Source organism: Pseudophryne corroboree, chromosome 10 (genome assembly GCF_028390025.1).
Source record: "Pseudophryne corroboree isolate aPseCor3 chromosome 10, aPseCor3.hap2, whole genome shotgun sequence".
In the NCBI taxonomy this organism is placed as follows: Eukaryota; Metazoa; Chordata; class Amphibia; order Anura; family Myobatrachidae; genus Pseudophryne; species Pseudophryne corroboree.
The window spans coordinates 28,044,045-28,065,068 of NC_086453.1; the positions used below are offsets into that span (position 1 = coordinate 28,044,045).

Here is a 21,024-nt window from a genome sequence, read left to right on the forward strand (position 1 = left end):
AAACCTAGATTTCAGCACACCAAAACATCTTTCTATCACATTCCGTGTGGACTTATGTGCATGATTGTAATTGTGTTCAGCAGGGGTATCAGGTTGGGACAATGGAGTTAGAAGCCAAGAGAAACAGCCATACCCTCCATCACCTGAAAGACAGATATAGTAACGTGATTCATGTTAAGATACAGCAACACATAAATAACACACTGTATTTGGACAAAGTATACAGAGTACTACACATATCAAATTACATACCCAGCAGCCATCCATCTGGCATTTGCCCATCCTCAAACTTATCAAAGAGGGATGACTGAGGATGAAGGAGTCATGGCAGCCCCCAGGGTAGCCAGCAACAACACTCATTGTTTTGAGTTTTGCATCACAAACCACCTGCACATTTGCGGAGTGCTCTAGATGATGATTAGTATAGATGTGCTGCCTGCCCCTAGGTAGTCTCAGCTGAATGTGTGTGCAATCTATGGCTCCCAGCACATTGGACATGCCAGCAAGCTCATAGAAATCTACCCTGACGGCATGCCACTAAGACTCCTGGGTAGGGAAGCAGATTGAGGCATCGATATGGGGCTGCAAAACAGCCAACACCTGTGTGGATATTTGATAGAAAATAAAACATGAGATTTTAGGACAGAACTGGCCACTGAGAGTTGTTAAAACCAACCAAAAACAGAGGAGGTAGTTAGGTATACATCACCTGTGTTAAAATTCTTGAAAATGAGGGGTGTGAGATTCCAATGACAACCCCAGACACAGCCTGAATGCTCCCAGTAGCCATAAAGTGCAACACATCAAGGAGTTTGTACAGGCCTGAGACAGGGCGAGAGTGTGCTGTCTCAGGGTCTAGGCCCAGTTTGACAAGGTCATAAATAGGAAAATGTTGTAACGATTTAGACGGAACATCTGTATGACCCTGTCATCAGACAATGCGTTCAAGTTTAAATGCCCCCTAAAAAAATGAGGCCTTCGCAGAACCTGTACAACCTGCTGACCATGTTCAGTTTCTTGGCCCTGGTTACTTACAGGCTGATGTCTGAGTCTGAGGAATCCCACAGCACACCAAAGATCACTGGTCCACAGTCCTGCTGCCATTTCTGAGTGTAGGTTGTTTGAAATGGCCATAAGATCCTATTATAGGCATCCTAATTCAGGTATGAATGATTTGTAAGTGGCAACACATGTAAACATGCCTGAAAAAAGCAGGTCTATTTTTTTGCTGCTTTTTGTAACGAAGCGCAAAAAATACGACCGCAATTGAGCACTCAGAGACTAACACCCAAATACGAATGAATAGTGAATACCCGTGTTGTATGAAATAACAGCTGCATTTGCCGATGGTCTATTCATTCGTATTTCTGAACTTTGCTGGTATAACCATTACGAATAGCCCAAACACTGCCGAGATTTGTGCTTAGAAAATTCCCGTGTTGGGACTTAGAAAAAAAAACACAAATTGGACAAACTCGCATTATTAGTAAATATAGGCCTTAGTCTTGCAAACATCACACTAGTATTAAGTGTTTTCTTAGGAAAATACCTCAGTTTAAAAGATATATCTTCTTTTAAACGTCACACATATTATTTAAGTGTTTTCTATATTTAGCAACAAAAAAGAATCAAATGAAGCAAATGACTTGTATCTTATTCCTCTGACATAACAAACCAAAATTCTGTTATTACTGACTTGACTTTATCTAGTTTACAAAGACTTCGTAGATCACTGAGTCATAGGTGTTTTTATATACTGTATGAATAAGTTACCTTTGTCAATAATGGCTTTAATGTCTACTTCTAATAATGTTAAACCAGGAATACATTTTAAGTGACAAAAAGACTTAGTATGCTTTACTATCAAAAAACTGATACCGCTATTACCAAACCTTGTATGTTAAATCACAGCTGTAGATTCTGGATTTAAAAAGGCTGAGTATGTGAGTGTTCAGTGTCTTAACCGTACTGGTTAAATGTTGTTTACAATCAGTAGAATTTCCTTCACTAACTATAACTGTGGAACCAAGGGGTATATAATTAACAGGTAATTTATCTAGACAATACGGAATTTTATCACCAATAAATGTTTCTATCACAACCTTATTAACATGCGAGCCCATAACTGCTGCAAAGCCTGTCTTAAGTTTCCCTAAAAAACTGAAATTACTATTTTGCAACGTACCTTTGAATTTACAATATTAAGATTCAACTGCAGTATCATACCACAACAATACTGAACATTTGCAGTTATGACACGTCATTTAAAAATAAAACCACATTATTCCTTGCAAAAGTGAAAAAGAAACTTAGAACTTTAAAATAAAACCACATTTTTCCCTTGCAACAGTGAAACGAAAACTTATAATCTTTATCAGCGCACACAGAAAAATAATAATTGCTTTTCAAACAGACGATTGTGTCCAAATGATTGAGTATTGCTTACCTAAGCAGATGAACAGACCAGAGGACTGTATGCAAGTATTGACAGAGTAATCAGGTTGATATATAATAATCAGTCTTCAGATTACATACCTGGGTATGTCAGTAGTTGCACACATCCAGCAGTCATGTCGTCATCTGATATCGATAAGCTCATCGATCCTGGAACAAGAGCCCCCGTGTACTGTTGGAGATAAGCCTCCTCCTATCAAGTACCTTCAATTGCCTGTTCGATACCTTTTTTTACCAATTGATTGGAAATCCCAGGAAGCATACTGAAGCTACTTTATTTAGCATGACATTATATAGCAGAAAATTACTTTCATGAAATACGTCACAAAGTATAACAAAATGCATCTCTTCTCATAACTCCTCATTAGCTGACACCCTCCTGACACCCTCCTTTGTGTACTTCACAAGAAGTCTAAAAACACAGAAACTGTTCAATAACATGTTTTCAAGACTTATAGCTACGACCTTGCTTCGCACAGAACGTACTAACTGTGAAATGTCATCATTATTATGATTTCTCCAGCAAAGCATACTTCTTTTTCACTACATCATGGCTGCTACTTAACAAAATGGCTGATACTGCTTAAGCTCAATACATCTATCTTCCTCAATGTCAATCGCTAGGCGTACACAGGCTGATTGACAGGAAGCGGATGTTTGTGAGAGATAACTGGCCATTTTCTGGTAATGTCAGGAAAAACACAGGCGTGCCCAAATGTTTTCTGGGAGGGTGTGTAACCTCAGCTCTGGCCCCAATCAGCCTGTTTGTATCACACTGTAGGAGTAAGTCCTTGGCTACTCCCAGACTGCACAGATTGGAAAAACCATTAGATGGTGAGTGAGTTGCAAATGAATTTGCAGATGTCCGCTATCTGGCAAAGTTTTCACATGGTGAACGCATGCATTTGCACACTTGCACGGAGCAGATTTCCATTCTCTATGGGCGGCTATCTGATCTCAAACTTCTGCAAAAATGCAGAGGTGCGATCAGGTCTGAATTAGGCCCTATGCTCCAAAAACTGAACATCACAGAAAGTGGAGAAGCCATTTTTTTATCTACAGTTCATATATTGGCAACATCATACCACCAACTGTCCTAACCAGCAACTGTTTAGCCATTGTTCTTTAGTATCCAACAGCAAGTTCAACCATGTTTATAATGGAACGTTTGTAAAATGTTCCCCAACAATGACCATCTGTGGTCTCCTCCGCTAAGCATGATATACTATTTTATATGGACATTTCTTAAAACTCAGTAACTATGATTTCACTGGCTTTTAATGTAGTTCGCCCATGTCACCATTATGCTGGAAGTTATATTTCTTTCTCGCTATATAATTTCAGTGCAAGCGGACAGTCTTGTGTCAAAATTTGCTTGTTTCATCTCTGACACAGATTCAGATAACAGAATGCAAGAAACTCCCTATAAAAATGCAAAGCAGTTGAACATGTTTTTATACAAATGACCAAGTAGTATTTCGTAATTAAGTAAACTTTACCAACTGTGAATGTAAGGATGACCTATATTTTTGTTACTATAATTAGTGGTTATGAAATTGTGCAATGCATGCAATTAGAAATTGCCAAATGAGGAAATTGTAACACCTCGCTATATAAAGCCTCAAAGTTACAGGGAAGAGTCACAGGAGACATCATCTGAGAAGAGACACAATAACAGGTACATTTAGAAATTATTTATATATCGCATTTTATTAAGTGAATTTAGAGCTATACTATTGCAATCTGGAAAAAAAATGCATTGTAACATTTAGACCATAAAAAACAAACAGAATCTCCCTGCACGCTGGAAACAGTCTAGTAAAATAAATTTGCAATTCTACGTGATAATAATAGTGCAGAGACCTCAGTTAGATACATTTGTGAACATACGGTAAGCCACCAGCCTCACCAAGGCAACTCTGATCTGGATGTTCTAACACTACATGATATCAGCACAATATGTCAGTTGATCAGATCGATGAATAGGCCCACCACAGGGGCATGCAGTGTGCATGTCCTGTTTGCAGTGTGCTAAGGGAATTTTGTTTGCTTTTTCTAGTCTAAATTATCCCCTCACATGCATTCATCTGTGGTGGGCCTATCAGTTTCAGGAGGCTATGCTGATATCTGTAATGCTATATTGAAGGTTCTTGGGGTGCCTCCAGGTGTAGCTTTCAATTTAGAAATACATGGACATATGACCCAAAGTAGGTGCTATTATCATGCAGTTATAGGACCTTCAAAGCAGAGAAGTCTTGCTGTGGCTGAAGGCTTACCATAAATTTGCAAATGTATGTAACTGAGTTCTCTTCATTTCCTCTTATCATGTAGAATTGAACTGGCCTGTTTGCAGTGTGCTGGGGGAATTCTTTTAGTTTTTTTCTAGTCTAGATTCTAGTCTAGATTAACATCTTCCTTGCATGCGACTAAATTGATCTGAGCAGCTAATATATTGTGTACAATGTAACATTTACTGATAGTTCATGACAAATATTTATTTTCCATACAAGACATATTATTATTATTATTATCATTATTATTATTATTTTCTTTCTTTCTTTCTTTCTTTCTTTCTTTCTTTCTTTCTTTCTTTCTTTCTTTCTTTCTTTCTTTCTTTCTTTCTTTCTTTCTTTCTTTCTTTCTTTCTTTCTTTCTTTCTCACCACAAAGTGTCCCCAGCAATTTTACAGAGTATATAAACAGTATGAAAACAAGAAAAAGACAGCGGAGCGGCCAAACCCAAAAGTTTGGTACCATTGCTTGCAGTGGGGAGGAGATGAGGGTATAAGTGAAAGAAGGAAAAGTACACGAGAACCCTGCTCATGAGAGCTTACAATCTAAAGCAGACGGTAGCCAGACAGGGGTGCTAGTGGTGAGAGACAGTGATCCTGGAGCATGGAGCTGTGGGTTGTGATTAGAGCTGGAAGACTTTGATAAAGAAATGGGCATGTTTTAAGTTTTATAGGGGTGGAGAGTCTGATGGAAGGAGGAAAAAGTTCCAGCAACAGGGAGCAGTATGGGCAAAATCTTGGAGGTAGGAGTCGGTGGATGTAATCAGCTGGTAGTGTGATGGGAGATGTCATCAGATATCTAAATAGGAGAGAAAGAAATATCTGTAATATCTGTCTTTAAAAGACCAATGACATAAACATTAGGTAAACATAAGTGTCCCTTTAGTAAATAGCAGCTACAAGAGCTTATTTATATTTGCATATCTTGCAAAGTGTCTACGCCACATATGAATCCTGTTACTAGCATAGATAAATTCTTGTTTCCTCATCCATACTCAACAGATATTTGTTTTTTGCAGATAATTCACAGAAATGGTTTCATTCAGCAATCGCCCAGCGCTGCAGCTGCTTATGCTGGGTGAGTATCTCAGTTGGGTATTTATGAAGTGTTGATGTTTTAAATCGAAGATTGATTTTTTCCCTAAATATTAATGTTTGTAATAAATCCTTTGCCCCTGTAGATACATTTTCCCTTTAGTCATCTATCAATTTTTGGAAAGCATCATATTTCTAGAACTAAAGCTATCAGCCCAATAAATATCCACAGTATATGTAATGTCAGCGTGCATACTGTAACACTTTGTAGACTATACGTTAGTGGCCCCTAGTCTTATACATTAAAAGGAAGCAATACGTTGTAGTTCCAGCTACCAGCTACTACAGCACCATGTGGGACCCTCATGGCATAAGACACATCTTCATATGTGCCCATAGGAGGATGAAAGGACAGCACTGTTGCATGTTACAGTGCAATATTAGCTCATTATAAAGGATACAATGTATCTCTACTCCAACACAAATCTTGGTCTGGAATCTTGCACTCACTGATCGCAGTCCATTTAGTTTATGCTGGTGTATGACTGTACAACCACAACTGCCTCTGACGTAACACACATAGATATGTAATGGGGTCAGTGCAATTGCTGACATTAATTGGCAAATCTAGATGGCCAGGAACAAACAGAAGATTAAGTGGGAGGAGCATTTTAGCAGCCAATCAGAGCATTACAGAGTTAGGGGTCCATTTACCAATGATGCATATTACCAGTGGCATACTTTGCTTAGTAATAGGAATATACCAGCAACATTTTACATAACTTTACCCCAGGGCCGTTTCTAGACCAAGTGGAGCCCAGGGAGAAGACTTGCCTCCCCTTACCACAAATGAACATATCTTAGGACAATACTTTCAACATATCACCCTCAGGGCCCCTTCATGTCCCTTTATGTGCCTCAATCTTCCTCCATACTGCTTTCTGAGTTTCTGGGCATATTAATTCCAGAACAATAAGCAGAGTTTCGCTGGGGTGTAACTGCATATGAAGAGTAAGGAGTAGGAAGCACTGATTTGGTAGACTTTGCTTAAAAGAAAACTACGCAGGGCCACTCTGAAAGCTAAGCTGTAGCTATAATCTGAGACGACATTGTCAAACATATAAAAGCTGTGCACAGTGACAGAGGGGTAGACGTAAGACCTGGCGTTATGGGGGAGATGTCTTTATCAGCGCATGTTACGTCCACTGATACCGCTTCTCTCCCACGTAGGACAGCAGTAATTGCCGGCAAGTGCCAGGCTATGCAGCCCTGTCATTATACATCTACCCCAGAAATTAGAGCATTGGAGAAAGATACAGCACTGGTGCCAGTATTCACCACCACCAATCACAGCCCTACCTAGAAGTGACAACGCCCCCTAATGTTCTCTAATGACTCACTCAGCCAGACACTCTTTGTCACAAACATCATTACAAAGACTGGTGCTGGTATGCAACAGACAAATTTAGTTCAAATCAAGAATCATTGGATCCTGTAACTTCCCCTGCCCACATGCCTGCTAATTGACCTATTCAGAAGAGACTTAGGCAGGCCAGAAGGTGTGCCATGTGTGTGTGCAGACATGCCAGGAGTGGGCAGAGGCAGCTGGATGCACCCTTCCAGGCTACAGCACCTCAGAGGTTAGCCCTGTCAGCCTGTCCCTTGAGCCAAACCTTCTTACCTCCCTAGGGTGGGATGTATTAAAATACATTGCTGCCCACCGCAGCAGTGGCAAACGCAGGATTTGCATGGGGGGGTTTCCAGAATTGGGCGGAGCCAATCACGGGGGTGGGGACTGAGGTGACCCAGTATATGCTGGGTCCGTAAAACTAGTGTGTCTGTGTGTCTGTGTGTGTGTGTGTATATATATATATATATATATACATATACATATATCTCCACACATATATATATATATATATATACACATACACACACACATACATATACACGGGTGGTCTTCAGTATGCCAGCAGTCGGGCTCCCGGCGACCAGCATACCGGCGCCGGGAGCCCGACCGCCGGCATACCGACACTTATTCTCCCTCATGGGGGTCCACGACCCCCCTGGAGGGAGAATAGAATAGTGTGGCGCACTCGCCACACTGTCGGTAAGCCGGCGGCTGGCCTCCCGGCGCCGGTATGCTGGTTGCCGGGAGGCCGGCCGACAGGAGATCGTAGTGAACCCATATACACATATACATAGCATATTAAACATGCATATATATATATATATATATATATATAAATGTACACACACATACAGTACACATATATATATGTATGCACATGGATATATATGTACTATAATTAAAATAAAGCAAACTTTTATTGCACTTGCAAGTGCCACCAGGAAGACAGCAGGCTGCAGAGGATGCTAGACAGTCATTAATAATACTCATGCAGCTAAAAAAAAAAAAGTTTTTTTTTTTTTTTTTAGTGGAGGGGGGTTTCTGGGTACTCGGAAACCCCCCCTGGGTGCGCCACTGCGCAGCGATGCTAATCACATATGTACTAACATATGCAATTAACATCGCAATGCGATGATAGAGGCCCCCATTGGCTTAGGATTTGATGGCGTTAGCAGTACAGGGATAAACAGAGGTAAGTCAAGCTTACTGATGTCTGTTAAATAAAGAATAAAAGTTGTAGGGCTTAATTCAGACCTGATCGCTGAACGCCGGTCAGCTGCAAAAATCCATTCGCAACTCACCATCAAATGGTTTCTCCAGTCTGTGCGTAGCCCAGGACCTACCCCTACGGTGTGACAGAAGCAGGCTGATTGGAGCCAGAGATGACATCACACACCCTCCCCAAACATCCGCTTCCTGTCAATCAACCCGCATAAGCCTAGCAATCGAAAACATTTCTGGAATCTGTCGCAGTTTGGGCTCACGCGTGTGCACTAGGATCCATACGGATGCGCAGTTGATCAATATTTGGCCAACGTGCAAATTTGCACAACAGCGATCAGATCTGAATTAGGCCAATAACCCCTCAAGCGAGTGCTAAAGGTGGCAACTGGGGTCCTTAATCTTAGCCAAATCCATAAGGTCCACGTTTTGGCAGTTTGAAGTGGAAGGGGTTAACTAAACATGCAGCCAATCCGAGCAGACATAATGAACTGTAATAATGTGCAGAATACAGTATTTATTCTCTCTTCTGTTTCATTTCTATCAGCGTCACTGACATGTCTCATCATGTATACTGCGAAAGCTGTTCCTGTTATCCCAGAAGTAATCAGACTTCCCAGTAAGTTACAGGATATATAGTGCTTTCCATTTGTCTAATTACAAACACCTATTATGTCTGAGAAAAGTAAAGGGTGTGTAACAACCACAGTATTTATAATATGTTACATAATATTAGTCATTGTAGTCACTCTGATGGTTGTTAGTTCTTTGTTTAGGAATTTGTCATATTGAAATTTTGTTATGGGTATATTAAGGGGTGTGGGATGGTTTGCCGACAGTCGGGGTCCCGGTGACCAGCATACCGGCACCAGAATCCCAACTGCCGGCATATTGACAGCAGGGCGAGTGTAAATGTGCCCCTTGCGGGCTCACTGCGCTCACCACGCTGCGGGCATGGTGGCGTGCTACGCATGCCATGCTATCAATTCTCCCTCCAGGAGGGTCATGGACCCCCAAGAGGGAGAAAAGATGTTGATATGCCGGCAGTCAGGATTCCAGCACCAGTATGGTGGTCACCAGGAGCCTGGCCGCTGGCAACCTGAAGACCACCCATATTAAGCACTCATGTGCTCTACATTTTTTTTCCACTTAAGAAGATGTAAGAGTCAATGCATAAAATGACCTGTTACTGCAAAGTAAGGGAGTCCGTACAATGAAGGCATGTCCAGACCGTTGTAGGGGTGGGCTGTAGCGGCTGCATGATGTCATGCCGCTAAGACTCAGGGCAAGGCGAGCAGCGGCCTGCCAGCACGCAGGAGCTACCCTGACAGGGAGCTACTCGTCAGGTACAAAAGCATCGCCGCCATGCTGTTAGTACCACTAGTGCTGCTACTATTACCACCACTACTACCCCAGGCAGGAAATAGGGGCGTTGATTCATACAGGGGTCGTGGTCAGTTACGCCCCCTGTACAGTAGTAGCACTGCTGAAATGCTGCGCGGTGCGTGATGACGTCATCGCGCACCTCACAGCAAAGGTCCTCTCCACAAAGGGAAACTAGATGCTACGCGTCTAGTTCCCTTCGTGGAGAGGACCTTTGCTGTGCAGTACGCATCTAGTTCCCTTCACAGAGGGACACAGCGGGCAGCGGGCAGCGGGGGGCACAGCAGTAGCGGATCTTGCAATGGTGCGACGCCCTCCAGATGGCGCCGGCGCCCTCTGGAAGGCGGCGCCCCGGGCAAAAGTCCTGCTTGCCCGTGGCTAGATCCGCTGTTGACTACTACTACTACTACACTTCTATTACTATTTCTAATACTACTGGCTAATAATACAACCACTAATGCTAATACATCTACTACTATTACTACTGGCTATTAATACAACCACTACTGATAATACAACTACTACTATTACTAATACTGCACTACTACTATTATGGCTAACACTGCTGATTCTACTACTACTACAACAACAACAACAACAACACTACTTCTATTACTACTACTACTACTACTACTACTACTACTACTACTACTACTACTACTGCTGCTGCTGCTACTACTACTTCTACAACTACATTACTACTACTGTTATTTCTCCTACTACTGCTACTACTACTAGTACTACTACTGCAAACACTACTACTACTACTCTACTACTGTTATTACTCCTACTACTGCTACTACTAGTACTACTACTACTACTACTACTACTACTACTACTAATATTACTACTTCTGCTGCTGACACTATTATTATTATTACTACTACTACTACTACTTCTATTACTACTACTACTACCAATACTACTACTACTACTACTGCTACTACTTCTATTACTACTACTACTATTACTATTATTACTACTACTACTGCTACTACTACTACTTCTATTACTACTACTACAACTGCTTCTGCAGCTGCTGCTACTACTACTACTACTATGACTGTTTGTACTCCTACAGCTGCTGCTGCTACTACTACTACTATTATTACTACTACTACTGCTACTGTATACTACTTCTATTACTACTACTACAACTGCTTCTGCAGCTGCTGCTACTACTACTACTACTATGACTGTTTGTACTCCTACAGCTGCTGCTGCTACTACTACTACTACTATTATTACTACTACTACTGCTACTGTATACTACTTCTATTACTACTACTACTACTACTACTACTGCTGCTGCTGCTACAACTACTACTACTAATACACTACTACTGCTTCTACTACTACTACAACTGCTACTACTCCTACAGCTACTACTACTACTGCTGCTGCTGCTGCTACTACTACTACAACTACTACTGCTACTACTCCTACAGATACTACTACTACTACTACTACTACTACAACTACTACTGTTACTACTCCTACAGCTACTACTGCTGCTACTACTATTATTACTACTACTATTATTACTGTTAGTACTTCTGCTACTGCTGTTACTCCTACTAGCATTAATACTACTATTACTGCTGCAGTTATTATTACTACTACTGATTCTGCTACTGCTGCTACTCCTACTAGCATTACTACTACTACTACTACTACTGATGATACTACTACTATAAATACTGCTGTATCAACTAATACTACTACTAGTAGTAGTAGTAATACTGCTACTACTATTATAACTAGTACTACTACTAATGCTACTATTTTAAAAACTAGTACTGCTACTGCTGTTATTGCTGGTACTACTGCTACAAATAATGCTGCTGCTGCTGCTGCTACTACTACTACTACTACTACTACTACTACTACTACTGCTACTACTACTACTACTACTGCTTCTACTGCTGGTGCAACTACTACTTCTGCTGTTGCTCCTACAATTACTACTGCTAAAAGCAGTACTACTGTTACTTCTATTAAACATAGTGCTGCTACTACTACTGCTGCTACTACTATTAGTGCTATTACTGCTATTAAAACTAGTACTGCTACTACTAGTGCTGCTGCTTTTAATTCTCCTGCTGCTGCCACTACTAAAACTGCTGCTATTGCTGCTGCCACTGCTACTACTTCTATTACTATTGCTGCTGCTACTATTACTACTACTACTACTACTATTACTATTGCTGCTGCTACTATTACTACTACTACTACTACTACTACTACTATTTCTGCTGCTGCTGATGATAATGATAGTACTATTACTGCTGCTGGTACTACTACTACTACTACAAGTAAAACTGCTGCAGCCCGGATGGTGTATTGGTTAGAAATACTGACTCACAGAACTGAGGTCATGGGTTCAATCAGTACTTTGACCTGTGTGGAATTTGTATATTCTGTTTGTTCTTGTGTGAGTTTCCTCCCCCAATCCAGCATCTCTGTGTGAGCATGTACATGTGATATGGAATATAGAGTGTAATCTCCACTGGGGCAGGGATAGATGTGAATGGGCAAATATTCTCTGTAAAGCGCTGCGGAACATGTGTGTGCTATATAAATAACTGGTAATAAATAAATACTAATAACATTAATAATAATCAACATTACTGTGTATGTTGAATACTTCATATACAATGTCCAATGATTGTGTACTGTTCTTTATGTACAGAATGTTACTTATCATTGTTTCAGTTAAGATATGTGTGAATGGTGTTACTCCATCCACTTTTATTTCTTGCTATATAACCAGGAAGTTCTAATATTTTTCAAATTACTATTAATTGAACGGAATAATTAAAAGAAATATAATTTTTACGCGTCTTTTACAGATAATACGTGTCCACCGGACATGGAACCAGGTTGTCTCCGCATATGCTTTGGAGATTGTGATGGATTAAACAGTACCACGGAAGCTTGCATACTTTTGTGCAAGCTTGGATGTGATTGCAAAGATCGAAGTTACGTTCGTACTTCTAAGGACTCTGACATCTGTGTCCCGCCCTCAATGTGCAACGTTACCTGTCCTGCAAACATGACCTTCAACCCATGCGTCAAAAAGAGTGGACCCACCTGTAATAGCGAAGATCCCATTACAGAATTACCATGCTTACCGCGCTGTGTGTGCAATCCGGGTTATGTTAGTAATGGGGGCATATTTAATCGAACGTGTATTAAAAAAAGTGATTGTCCACCTTCAATAAATTCCAAAAAATCTAAAAAATAAAAGGTAATTAGAACCGCCCATGTTATATGTCATGCTAACAGTAAAGTGCTGTACTGTGTTAGCCAATAAAAAAGGCAGTGAAAAAATAAATATAAAGTGGAATTAAAGTGAATCAATATTTTTGTGCATAAGAGTAATGCCCATTGGTATTATTATTATTATTATTATTATTATTATCTTCCTTTATTTTATATATCCTTTGTGCCACCCATGAAACCCACTGGGTTTGGGGTCACAGAGCAGCAGGTAGGACCAACGCTGGAGCACCATATGCTGCTGAATCCCACCCACTGTCCTGCGGGACTACACGTAACCATCCCGTGAGACTCGCTTAACTTCAGTTGAAAACTGCTGTTTGGGGGTCCCTAATGTATGGGGATCCTGGGACAACCGCCCCTATCGCCCCTCCCTTTATCCGTCTCTACTCGTAATTTCTACACCAATAGGGCATATCCAGATACAAAACAATACAATCCACTAATGCAGAGACTTAGTCAGATGTATCTGCATCCAGTGGAAGTAAGCATACTGCACATGCATACAATAATGAAATCAGTAGCTGCACATGCACAGGATCAGACACACGCTTACAGAACCTGCTGCTAGATTAGTTTTAGGCAGATGCGGAGACGGAACATTAGAATTAAACTACAGTATAAAAGAACAATAATAGCTTGCATATCATAATCTACCTACTCACTAACTCCCTCCCCTGTGACATCTATTTCGGACCCCTCCAGGAACATCTAAGACTGAGGGGCAGATGTATTAAGCCTGGAGAAGGCATAAAGATGTGATAAAGTGGTGATAAGTGAAAGGTGATAACGACCAGCCAATCAGCTCATAACTGTCAATTTACATATTGGATCTGATTGGCTGGTATGTTATCACCTTGCATTTATCACTGCTGTATCACTGCCTTATCACTTCTCCATGCTTAATACATCTGCTCCTGAGTGAGTCTCATCATAGCCCAGATGCAGCATTCACCCCCTGGCCAATTAATCAGTGATGAAGGCTCAACCTCACAATGACCATGTGACACTGCTGACTTCTGTCTTACTCCGCCGAACAGTCTGACTCTGCCTGAATGTGCACTTAACGGCTCCTTGGAACTCTGGGACTCACAGTATGGAGAGAAGTCATTATGTGAGAAGTACTAAGCTTTGAAATGTAATAAAGTGGAAAGTGAAAAAAATCAACAGCCAATCAGCTCCTGTCATGTTACAGGCTGTGTTTGAAAAATGTCAGTTAGGTGCTGGATGGCTGGTAGATTATCACTCTCCACTTTATCACTTTAGTACATCTGGACCTATGTCTCTCCCTGAAGACAGTGTGGGAGCCAGGTGAGGCAGTAAGTGTCAGTACAGTCACTGCCTGCTGATATGTACATGTATATTAGTACTGTAGCAGTGCACCGGGCAGAAAAGGAGCAGAGTGCATCAAAACTAACATACAGTACATGCAGTGTGCACCCGTCAATTACAGATTGTGGTGATGACTAGTTCTGCCCACAGGGCATCTACACTCTGTGTGGTTGCACCAACTGCACCACCCAACTTATGGCCTTGGCTGTTAGCAATGGAGAGGAGATGATGGTACAAGTGAGGTCCAAACTCTGCACAAACTGAAATGGTCACATTCTATTACACATACACAAGCACACACTGTACCTTTACATGTTATCTGATGGTTTTTGTACAGATCAGTCCCAAATGTATAACAGAAGGGGTCTCCACTGATCCCCTGACAGTTTCAGTGGTGCTGTGTCTGCTGTTGCTATAGGCTACACGTGAGCCTTCTATTTGATTAAGCATCCTTGGTCAAATAAAAGTTTTAAAATCCAACATAAGCTCCCATGTACCTCCAAATCTGTCATTTATGTACTGATTTTCCCATTCGACAAATATTATATGGGTAAAACCAAATGTCAATTTAAAGTTTGGATGGGCCAACACTGATAAGCCATCAGAGAAGAGGTTCTCTCTGATAAATCTGGACATCCAGTGGCGCGACATTTTGCCACAATGCATTCTCACACACCCATTAAACATAAATAATCTATCACACCCCACTATAGACTTGGGGTGGTATTCGGGCTAAAATGCTTCTCCAAAGGGAATCCAAATGGATCTATTTATTAGATATCCTGGACTTAATGAGAATAGCAGCCTTAGCAGTTTTATTTCATGCAGTCCCATTGACTTTTGTGTTGGCATACTTTCTTCTTGTTTATGTATGGTAATGTTGGAGATAAGCCTCCTCTAGCAAGTCCCTTCAATTGTCTGTACGATACCGTTTGTTTACCTATCGATTGGGAATCCCAGGATGCAGACAACACATGCAGTTATGTCCACAAAATGAGACTGAAGCTACTTTATTTAACATGACATTATATAGCAAAAAGGTACTTGCATGAACACTTGATACACGTCACATTTTAAAACAATAATGCATCTCTTTTCATAACTCCTTTCTACCTGACACCCTCCTTCGTGTCCTTCCCAAGAAGTCTAAACACAGAGAAAACTGTCTAATAACTTGCTTTCAAGATTTATAGCTACGACCTTGCTTCGCACAGAACATACTAACCTTGAAATGTCAGCATTAGTATGATTTATTAGCAAAGCATACTTCTTCTGCACTACATCATGGCTGCAACTTAACAAAATGGCTGATACTGTGTAAGCTCAATAAATCTATCTCCCTCAGTCCCTTCTTTTCAGAATAAAATGACATTACGGTTGATAATAATATGACATTACAGTTGAGCTACAATAATATGACATTACAGTTGAACTACAAGGCATCACACAAACGCTACCTACAAGAGACTAAGCAAACAGTCTAGCTATAATGGTGCTAAAGGCTATGTTCCCTTAGGACCGTGCTTGTCACTCTATCCCACGGAAGGTAAAGAGCCGTTCGCATCATATCCATTAAAGTAGACTGTTCACCGTCGTTCTTTCCAAGCTCTTCTGTACTTTCTTAAGCTTGGAGGTTTCACATCTTTGAGTTTACAGACTTCTTTCAAGCGGAAAGGAAAGGAAACAAAATAGCATCTTAAAACACAGATATATGCAAATTGCTAAGCCAACAATTTTTAATAAAAAACATAACTATTTCAACAATCTACTCTTTGATCCCGCTAAACCAATTAACTGGGTTTAAGAAGGACATTTCTCTAAACCACGTCTTGCGCACTATTTGTTTTATTAGTAATAAATATACAACACATTCTTGGCGTTCTCCTCATACACATTTTAAAAAATGTCACACTCTATTTTGTAGTATTTATTTGCTCCAAAGAAATGTAAAACCCTTATACGCTTATATGTAGTGTGGACAAATGTCCATTACCCTCCTTTTCCAGGTGTGGGTCCATGTAAGCCCAGCATTTTGTAACTAACTGGTATCTTTGAAATCCTAGCTATTTCATGAACTTTACTTTAATGTGCTTAACACAAGATCTAGTGACTTTGACACCACACTCCTTTTGTATTATATATATATCACATATATAAGAAGTACATTCTTATATACTAAGCACTGTTACGTAACTTTGGATTGGCGGACATACCAGTTTCCCTCTGCCCTCTCCTGTGAGGGATATAGATTATATTATGATTACAATAAGTACTGAAGTTCTCAATATAATGACCCATAGTGGTTTGTCTTGTTTAGGCCCAATTGGCCTCTGCACGGTTATGTAACTCATTCTTCAAACTTAACTTGAGCAAATTTGCAGTGGAACTCAAGTCTCTCTTTCCTTATTTGACACAGAAATGGGCGTGGTCAGCAACACTTGATATAGACCATCAAATCTGGGCTCAAGTGACTCTCTCAGGTGTCTTTCCAGATACACCCAATCTCCTGGTTAAAGCTTGTGGGGATTTAGATCTGCTACTGAATCTGGGAGAGAGGGGAAAAAACTAGAAAATACAGAGGTGTCAGTTTCTTCAGTAAGACTTTTTAACATATGCAGTCAAATTACCATATTTATGCTGTAACTCTTATGGATAATAACATCCTATCTTAGGTATGCTATCAAACAATATTTCATAAGGTGAATAGACCTATGGTTTTACTGAATATGGTTCTACTATTAACCAGTACTAAAAACAAATCTTTAGCATCCCTTTGTGGTTTCCGTGACACACCCACTAACCTGTGGGGGATACATGGAATGCCTGTTGTATTCCCAAATCATACATTATGTACTACATTATTTCTTTAATTAAATAAATAAATACCGCTATCTGCTACTATAACTCTTGGTACTCCATATCTGCAAATAACTTCTGAAACTAATTTTCTAGCTATTGATTTTGCTGTGGCTTTTGCCATTGGCAAATAACTAAAAATGTCTGTGGCTACCAATACATCTTTGGCAGTTAGATATAGTCAATTTGCAGTCTTTGAAATGGAAAATAACTTTTGGGGGATTGCTTCAAGGGTTGATGACCTTCTGTCCTGGATTGGACATTTCCACATATCCAGTAGGCTTGTACAAACTTGGTATGATAACATCCTGGAACTATCCATCTTTTATTAACTAAATTTTCCATTTGATCCTTTCCCAGGTGTGTGAATCCATAGCTGACTTGACACATAGGTGGATATAAGCTTCTAGGTAAGCATGACTTCTCTTTTAATTTCCATAAGGCAGTGTCTTCTTCTTGTCTGGCTCTTCTTCTCTGCCATGCTGCTTTTTCTCCAGGACGTACTTGTTCCTGAGCTTGTTCCTGAAATTTCTTCAAATCCTGTAGATCAGGCATTTGAGGCTTTGTTTCTTTCTGTTTCTTCTGTCTGTGTGGTGTAGACTGCTACCTTTACTGGTTGTTCAGTTGCTTTCTTTATCCACAGGCTACTTTCTTACTCTCTCCTGCTTTGTTCTGAAGTCCCATCAGCGCGGCATAATCAGGCATCTGGTCTGGCACTGGAATGGTTACTGGATAGGCCTGCCTTTCCTACTGGGGGCATCTTGCTGCCCTCTTGGCTTCAGCATCTTGCCAGATTGTTGCCTCTTGTTTCAAGAGTGTCATTTCTTGCATGTGCCTGGATCTTCATTACTGCAACCTTTTCTGTGGCCCTTGCAGAGCTCTGAACTGGTGTCTGATCAGTGAAGCGTGTTGTATGTCTTCGACACTTGCATTCTTGAAGCCTCTGCTTTTCTATATCTGGCCCACACTGTTGTACTGGTATGGTAAGGATCCTGAATCCACAACTTCATGTGCAGTGGTTACTACATATCCTGTATAAGGAATTCCATCCTCATGGTACCTTGATCAATCCACATATAGCTCATGCTGAGCTTTAGGTACGGCTGTGTCTGTAACATATGACAAATTGAGTTTCTTGGCGATTAACTCCACACAATCATTAGAAAAGTAAAAATTTTGATTGCTAATTATTCTCTTCCTGATTACTAATTATTATCTTCCTCTTCTGGACCATCCCTCTGGTCAGGCATCCATGATGATCTGGTTCTTCCTGGTCCTTATTATCAACTTCTTGCATTCCGATTCATCAGTAGCTAATCTGTTTTTCCCTCATTTTGAATCTTGAGATTTAATACCTTTATTGATTAATGCTGGAAAGGCGTTGCTGGGTTGAGAGTAGCACATCTTCTGATGGTTACCTGTTGCACTTTAGCCGTGCTACTTCATACAAGGTCAGCCTTGCCACTGACAGGTGGTTGATTCTTGCTTGTTGAAGCTTTTCTGTACCTGCATGTGGTACCTGGATGATAAGCACATGCTTTAGCACTATGTCTGTGCTCTTGTTCTCTTCTAGGACTGCTGACTCAGGACTTTGTCTGTGCACTTGTCCTCTTCTAGGACCGTTGTTGCTGCCACTGCTTTGATGCCAGTAGACGCTCCTTGAGTACTGCTGTCAAGCTTGCTTTAGTTGTAGGTCACTGGTTTTTGCCTCAGTCCATAATATTGCATAAGGACTCCCAGTGCATGGCCTCCTTACAATACAAGGTGAAAGGCTTGCTGTAGTCAGGTAGTCCCAGGGCAGGAGATGAGGAAATTGCTGCTTTTAGTTGCTTGATTGCTTTTTACATCTCAAGTTGGGTGGGGCATGGACCATCCATTTAGGTACTGTCATACAGTGTTTGCATATAGACTGGTGATAGAGATATCCATTCCCTGCAGTGTCCCACTAGGACCAGGAATGATCTGACTAGTTTAAGAGTGGTTGGCATTTTTGCTTGCAGTATAAGTTTCTTCTTCTCCTGGTGCCTTGAGAAAATCAATGTCCTGAGAAGATTTTCTTCTGCTTTGCTAGCTGCAATCTGTCATTTGAAGCTTTGCTTTACAGTCTTGTTCATCTAGAAAGTTCAGCAAATACACTGTCTCTTCTCTGCACTTTTGTTCAGTAGAGGTGGCAATGAGCAGGTCATCCACATACTTTATGAGCTGTGTGTCCTCTGGATATAGCGGTCTCCATACTTGTAATATTGTAGATATAGCTTCAGAAAAGTCACTTTGTGATGTAGCCCCTCCCTGGGGTAGCCTGGTCTAGTAGTATTGCTTACTTTCTTCCATAACTGGTACTGTGGAAATGAGCAAATACTGAACTTCTGTTCTAACTTGCTTCTTAATGGTTCTGTTCTTTCCTTTGATAAGATGCTGGAAAGTTCAACTTCGGCTGGTGTGTACTGTATTCTCGCTTGGATAAGCTTCAAGCACTGGACTGGTATTAGTGAATGTAGTTCTTGCATCTCCTGTCCCTTCAAGAGTTTCTTATATCATCAGTTCTTGTGATACCTCCCACTTACTGTATTCTGAGTCTGCTGGCTCCAGTATGCATTAGACACAACACAATTATGTAAGTCCTGCTCCAGTTGGCAAGGTGACTGTAATTATACCTTCCATTGTTTCTTCTGGAGACATTATGTTCACTGGGCAGTACCTGGAGAAGCTTATACTTCATATTGGCAGAGGAAGCATCATTCATTTTCTTTCTGGGACTTTTTCTGTCTTGTTCCTTAATTATTTGCTTTGACTTTGGAGTTGCTGGTGCTTCAAATCTTCTAATCATGGCATCATCTCTGTAATCTTGCCATGTAATACTGACCACTTGTCAGATGTCTTTCTTTGTCTTTCTTAAAGCAGACTTCCTTTAGTCTCCAAACTTTCATGGGACCTTCAATTTGCTTTTCAACTTTTTTTTTTCCAATCACCTCTCTTTATGATCCATCCATTATCCTACATTCATTGCCCTGTTCTAACTTGCATATTTTATCCTTCTGCTGCTGGCATGTCATCTTCTTAGTCCAAGTCCACTCATGCTGGTGTTCAACATAATGATGTCCATTCTGGGAGTTGTTGTTCCTCATTGTCTTACTTTTCCTGTGAGAGGCAGACTTGTATAGCAGCTTGTATTTCAGGTTACATCTTTAGTGGTATGTTGTAGGTACATCTTGTCTTCTTGCAGGGGGTAGGGCTTGACCTCCCAATCCAGTTGCTTCGATGGCCTGGTCTGTAAGTAAATACGGAGAAATCTGGTTGTGCATAAACAAACAGTTCTTGAATCCCTTGTACCTCCTGTGGGTAAAGTAACTTTTGTCAAAATGGCAGTGGCAGCTGTGTACACTGTTGCTGCCGCTGACACAGGGGTTGCACACCCTCACATTCTATCATCTCATGTGTGCTACTTAACACGGTCTATATATATATATATATATATATATATATATATATATATATATATATCATACATCATACACGTGTTGTATTTACTTAAATAATGCAGCAGGATTCTATTTTCTCCCACCTGGTAACTTGTTTACAATTCCCAAATCATTTAACTGACACCATGGTATGTAATGATCTCAATCACTATGTTTGGAGCTGCAATGGCCAACTCATTTTCCCCCGCATCAAAACTGCATTACAAAACTTTAGTATTTTAAATAATAGCAACATACTGTAATAATGAGCACTATGCTTACTATCTTCAGCTACCTGACAG

At 40.6% G+C, this 21,024-nt stretch overlaps 1 long non-coding RNA gene across 1 annotated transcript; it reads left to right on the forward strand.

The window, feature by feature from the left end:
• The first annotated feature begins 4,057 nt into the window (after positions 1-4,057).
• LOC134966920 (uncharacterized) lies at positions 4,058-13,148 on the forward strand. Its single transcript, XR_010188742.1, has 4 exons — positions 4,058-4,132; positions 5,764-5,822; positions 8,959-9,030; positions 12,647-13,148. It is a non-coding gene; the product is annotated as an uncharacterized LOC134966920 (long non-coding RNA).
• Positions 13,149-21,024: the final 7,876 nt, after the last annotated feature.